At 35.2% G+C, this 6,000-nt stretch overlaps 1 long non-coding RNA gene across 1 annotated transcript in view; it reads left to right on the plus strand.

The window, feature by feature from the left end:
- LOC137478965 (uncharacterized) overlaps window positions 1–5,789 on the plus strand; it is a 166,382-nt gene extending 160,593 nt beyond the window's left edge. Inside the window, exon 5 of the long non-coding RNA XR_011001905.1 lies at window positions 5,432–5,789. This is a non-coding gene — a long non-coding RNA (uncharacterized lncRNA). The remainder of the gene's footprint in view (window positions 1–5,431) is intronic.
- Window positions 5,790–6,000: the final 211 nt, after the last annotated feature.

The following is a 6,000-nucleotide window of genomic DNA, read 5'->3' on the forward strand; positions in this document are numbered from 1 at the left end:
TCATGTAAGTTCTTAGTTCTGAACCCTTGTAAGGATTTTCAATAAATCTGAGCAGTTGGGAATTCTGTACTTCAGTGTTAAAAATCCCACTAGACTAAACAAATTTTTAAGCTATTAAACACTCTCCCTTGGTGCTCTCTGTGTTTTCTACTTGGATCTCCTGGTAACTGGTGATGAGCAGTACCAATATAGATCTGCTAAATGAATTGTTTCCCGCTGCATATGAAAATTTCTACCAAAACTGAGAAATGGTTTAGAGACACAAAGGTTTTGTCATGGTTATTTTCAATTCAGACTTGTATTGAGGTATTAGGAATGAAGTTTCAACAGTTAAATACAATTTTCGACAGAGTTTACATATATTTTATTAAAAGCTCAGGGTAGCCCAGCAATGCTGTTCTGCTCTCCAAAACACTGTGTAGACACAGATGTTGAAGAAATCAGCTTACACCAGGCTTCTTGATTTCTGTCTCAAATGAGCAAACATTGCAGTAATATTTTTGAGTGGTTCTGATAGATGCTGTGGATGCTGTCCATGTGGTAATTTGTTGGAGAAAAAATGGGGTGTGTGCATGTAATTGGATCATAGAATGATTTGGGACCTTAAAATGGTGTGGTTGCAATCCCCAGTGCCAGGGACAGGGACACCTTCCACTAGGCCAGGCTGATCAGAGCCTCATCCAGCCTGGCCTTGAACACTGCCAGGGATGGGACAGCCACAACCTCTCCGGGCCATCCAAGAGTGTTTTCAGCATTCATTGAGCTGACTCTAAATCAAAATTCATGTATCTCAGTCCCTCTGATGTTTGAACTAGTTTGAAATCCAAGTCCATATTTTGCAATTCTGAGTTTTGATCCTGAATATGTATTTTTTCAAAAGCTATATTTTGGTATGTACTTGATATATAGAATTTGGATATAAGATGAACTTGCCGCTCTTGCAGGACCATCCTGTTACTTCCATGTGGGTTTTCTCCTATGGGAAAAACTCAGGACAAAATTGATACTATGCCAGAACGTGCTCTGTATACATTCCCTTGTTCTCATTTTAATATAGCATCTTAATATGAGCAGTTTTCTGCTGGATTTCTGATGAGCTCCCATAAATATTCTATTTTAGTCACCTAGAAAATTTGAAACCTTCCTCTTTGCCTTACTAGGTGTCATAATCAGTTACCAGGCTAATCATCTGTAGTGACATCACTGCCAATGAGTAATACTTCCAGGTTTTATATCTGGAGCCGATGACCTTGCAGCCAAGGTGTACTCAGGAGATGCATTCTGAAAGGGTGAAAATTTGTCTCCTTTACTGTTTTTGTGATTTGGTGCTGCTGTGTCTACTTTGCATTAATACTGATTTATATTTCACTCCTCTGTATGTGATATGATGCTGATGTTGGCTTTCACTCTAGGTCATAAAGCAATCTCTTTTAAATTATTAGAAAAATATAAATTATTTATAATTATTATTTTTACAGTGAAGTAATTATAACCCATCCCTCGTTTATGTGCCAATGAAAACAATGCACATTAGTTACAACAGGATTAACACTGCATTGTTTACATGTTTGGTTTTTCCTGCACTGTGATTTCTGTATGTGTGATGCTGAGGGAGATGTAATCTGTAGCTGTGTGCTTTGCATATTAATTTTATGCAAAGCATGAAAAATTAAATTAATAATGTGTTTCAGCATTATTTTTCATAAGCCTGTGACAAAGACAAAAAAAGTCTTAGCAGGCAAAAGAATTAGAAGGGGCCAGAGGATGCACAAACAGGTAAAATGTGACAACTGATAAAATAGTTGGGAAGCAGCCATGTGTCTTGTGATACAGACATCAGGGAGAAATGTTAAGCACTTCGTCATTCCTGCCCTCCAGTGTCTGATGCTTCTGATTTCTTCTTTATTGATTTCAACTAAAGAAAATATAGAGTATAGAGGTGACCCATTTTGTTGACAGATACACATGTTAGTCTTGTACTCCCAGCAAATAGTTTAGACATCAGGAATAATGGCTTATAGGTAAGAGATAAACACAATTTCCTGTGGTTTCTAAACCAAGTGAATCAGCAGACACAGCCTGCTTTCAGAGTCTCACTTGTTTATCTTTGATTCAACAGAGTGAATATTTAAAAGGACACTGGAAATTCTTGAAAAAAACCCAATAAACCCCCTAAAAAACCCCTGACCAACTGACTAACTAAAACCTCATTAACAAACAATTACTGCAATTACTGAAGTAATTATTTCATTACTTCTGGAACAGAAGTTATCCACTGTTAACAAAACCAGTGACAGACTACCCCTCTTCAACCTTTTGTGATTTCATAAGCCTGATCATTTCATAGGTTGCAAGTAACTGATGTCCTGCAGTACATGTGATAACGCTATAAAAATGAAAATGTGGCAGAAATTGTTACTATTGAGGTATGAATTCCAGCCAAGGGCGCTAGTAAAGGATTTTCCAGTCATATTCCATATAGAGTCAGTATCACACCTTCCCACACTATGAAGTGGCTATGAAATGTCAATGGCAGTTGTTTGGAGTCTGTGTGCAGTATTGACCATCAGGGAAACAATTCTTACATTTGTTTCACATGGTAAAAACATATTCCAAAGCAATGAAGCAAAAATTCAGTATCTGAAATAGTGACAAACTTTTGCACAGCGATACTATTATCATTCATTTTGATACATAAACTAGTCATGTCCTACTTTCACATGGCTTCCTTTGCTTATTTAGAAAAATGCTCTTTTCAGTTTAAGTTATAGCTTTAGAAACACATGAAACCTCTTTCTCTTATGCTCGGCTAGTCAGTTTTCCAAACTATTTACTAAGGAGATATGAGTTGTGGAGCAAAAAGGAATATCCATCTTTTTTCAGAAAAAAAATCCTGTACTCTCCTCTCCAGGAGGGAGTGTGTCCTGGATGTTCAACATATTTCAGTGTGACATCGTTCCAGGGCACAAAAGATGTCTTATTGTATTTCATTGCACATTAGAAGAGATTGTGAATGAGAGATCCAGGTGTTTACAGCAGGGATTTATGCAGCAGTGTTGGAATTAGAATGTCTTTGGAAGGGAGATTGTGCCTGGTCCATAATGAACCCAGCAGCTCCTGCACACCCCTTCACAGCCTGAGAATTTCCCATTCTGATCCTTGGACATCAGATGCTGTTGATACAGGAACATGTGCAGGAGTTGAGGAAAGTGGGGCTCTTGGCATTAAAAAAAAAAGCTGTCAATATGGTGCAGTTCCTAAATGATATGAATGAACTGTTTTTTCATGTCTACTTTCAGTTCATGTCCCACCCTTGTGTTTTCAGGTGGTTTTACTTGCTGTTTGTAGTGTCTACCAGAGGATATGTTGTGCAACTATGAAACTTATGTGTCCTGCCTTCCACTACCCTTTTTTAATTCCCTTAGCAGAATACTTAACAAAAACATTTGGTGTAGTTTTTCCCTGATGCAGATTGCTTATAACACAGAAAACAATTTTTACTGATGTAGCATTGTTAATTGTTTTCATGTAACTGTCTCTTGCCCTTTGGTTTGCCTGTGTCAGAGTAAACCAAAAATTGGAAATGGATTCATTATCTGTAAGAGTCTGTATATTCTAATCCTTGTAAATTTCTATTACTCATTGTTATTGAGACTGGAATGAAAAATTATTACATTCAGGGATCTAAATCTAGAACTATAATTATCTATGTAGTAATTAAAGGAGAAAAGACCATTAGAAAATGTTGTCGTTTTTTCCTATGGTTGCAAGCACAGTGTTAGACTGGGTATTTCTAATTCAATGTTACTAAATTAAAACAAAAAAAAAAGGGAAAGGAAAAAGTATTATTAAAAAGTCAAAAATAGTGGAAAAGTGAGTTAACAAAATAAGCTTAATGGGGATCCAAATCCCCTATGATTCTTTGACTGACATTTTTCTTGTGAGATAAAGATTTTTAGATATACAGATATATGGACTTTATTTTTCTTTTAATTAAGACCAAACATTTTTCATATTATTATTTTCAAAATGAAAAGAAGAAAAGGTCAGATTTGTTACATCTAAATAAGTCTGGTAATAATCTTTATTTTATGTGGATGTGTTATTTGATTGCAACACATTCTAAAAAAAGGCTGTAATCCTACATTAAAATAGTGAATAAAGACATAGGTTAAAATTATGTTTATTTCTATAAGTCTTTAAATAACACTGCAGGAAGCCAAACACCTTCTGTTGCTCTTGAGCTGACATATGTGGGTGCAGGGTGATGACAGAATATTTTTAAATAAGACATTAGTCTTTAGTTAACCTTAGTGAACCAGTTAATGAGTGAACACGTTAACAAACTAATTAAAATCCCGGGAAAATCTACATTGAGCTAAAAAAAAAAAAAAAAAAAAGAAAAAAAAAAAAAAGAAAAAACCAAAACAACTTACAGGACCTGTAAAAATGGTTTCTTTAAGCTTTCTAAGCAGGGGTAAAAGGTCCCTGCTCAGTCCCACATAGCTCAGGAATAGATTACGTTTTGCCCTTAGTTTCTCAATTTCTGGTGACAAATTCTCATTTATAAACCTAATCATGGTGTAGTTCATAAGGTAAATAGGAAAATAATTTGAAGAAATACTAATTATTTGTGGAATTATTTGTGGATATAATACTAATTTGTGAATAATCTGAAAACCATGACAATTAACAAGAATGGTGTTCCAAAACCTTTATATGACAATCCTACCATCAAACTTGAGTGGGATTTTTTCCCAGTGTATGACTGTTTCTCCTGAACCAAAACACTTTTCATGAGAGAGATTTCAATTGCTTTAGAAATTGTCTTTAGAAAGAAGCCAAAGATGCATTAGTTTAGACATCTACCCTCAATGTGGTCTTGAGACTGTGCACAGCAAAGCTGGATTAAATGATTAACAATTATACCAGACTTAAATATCCATAATGGTATTTATATAATTATAATTATAATTATTAATATGACTTATGTTATTTAGTTTAATTAGATCTGAGAGCAGAAACATAAATACGTGACCCATTTGACTCATTAAAGTGTGATAGAATATTCACAGTAAATAGCTGTACTTGCAATGGAACCACATTGAGAAGTGATTTGCAGTTAAATCTCCATGTGAGAACCCAGTTAGGAACCAGCTCTTCCTTAAAACCAGTAGCTCCCCAGGAAAGGGATGTAATTGAGAGAGGAGCAAAAGTGAGCTTTTGTGTTTAACTGGGCTTTCAAATAACATTAGAAACCACAAAGTGTATGACTAAATTACTTCAGTAAAGCTGAGAATTAGCTTTTTGTTCTTAATATCTTGTGCATTCCTTGCCTGAGTTATTTTTATTTTTTCCAGGTTTGGTTTTGTTTTCTCACATGCATTAATTGACTCTGTACACTGATTTTGTGCTTTATCTTTTCTCACAGGTACCTTTTCACTCTCATCCTTTTTCTCGTATATAGAGTAGCTGCTCTGAAAATATTTCTTTATACTTCCAAGATAAGCCCACAAGGTCTGTACATAGGGTTTTGCACTTAGGTCAATTATAAGAGACAAAAAGCTGTAGGAAGGAAAAGTATGAAATAACATATATCACAGAATAGTTTGTAATTCATGGACTATTCACCAGTTTCTTATAGAGTGAAATATATTAGGTTTTGAAGATTTAAGGACAGAACTCTACTGAAAACTTTTGCCTCTCCTGTTGACTGTAGATCAGTTGTATTGCCTAAAATCAGGTGAATAATGATAAATATTTTATAGCTTCAATAACATGAAGAAACAGTAGACAACTTTTTTCTTTCAACATGTATTTCTCTGGTGACCCTTCTTTTTCAAATTATGTTCAAATTATTCATGTGCAGGACACAACTTGCTTTTTGTACCCTTGTTCTGGGGCCAGGAGCGCTTACCCTGCTAAGTGGTGGTTATGACAAAAATGCACTTACTGAAATCTTCATGGGATGGATCACAAGTGACTGGGAAAGGGGTCCCG

This window comes from Anomalospiza imberbis, chromosome 9 (genome assembly GCF_031753505.1).
Source record: "Anomalospiza imberbis isolate Cuckoo-Finch-1a 21T00152 chromosome 9, ASM3175350v1, whole genome shotgun sequence".
Taxonomy (NCBI): domain Eukaryota; kingdom Metazoa; phylum Chordata; class Aves; order Passeriformes; family Viduidae; genus Anomalospiza; species Anomalospiza imberbis.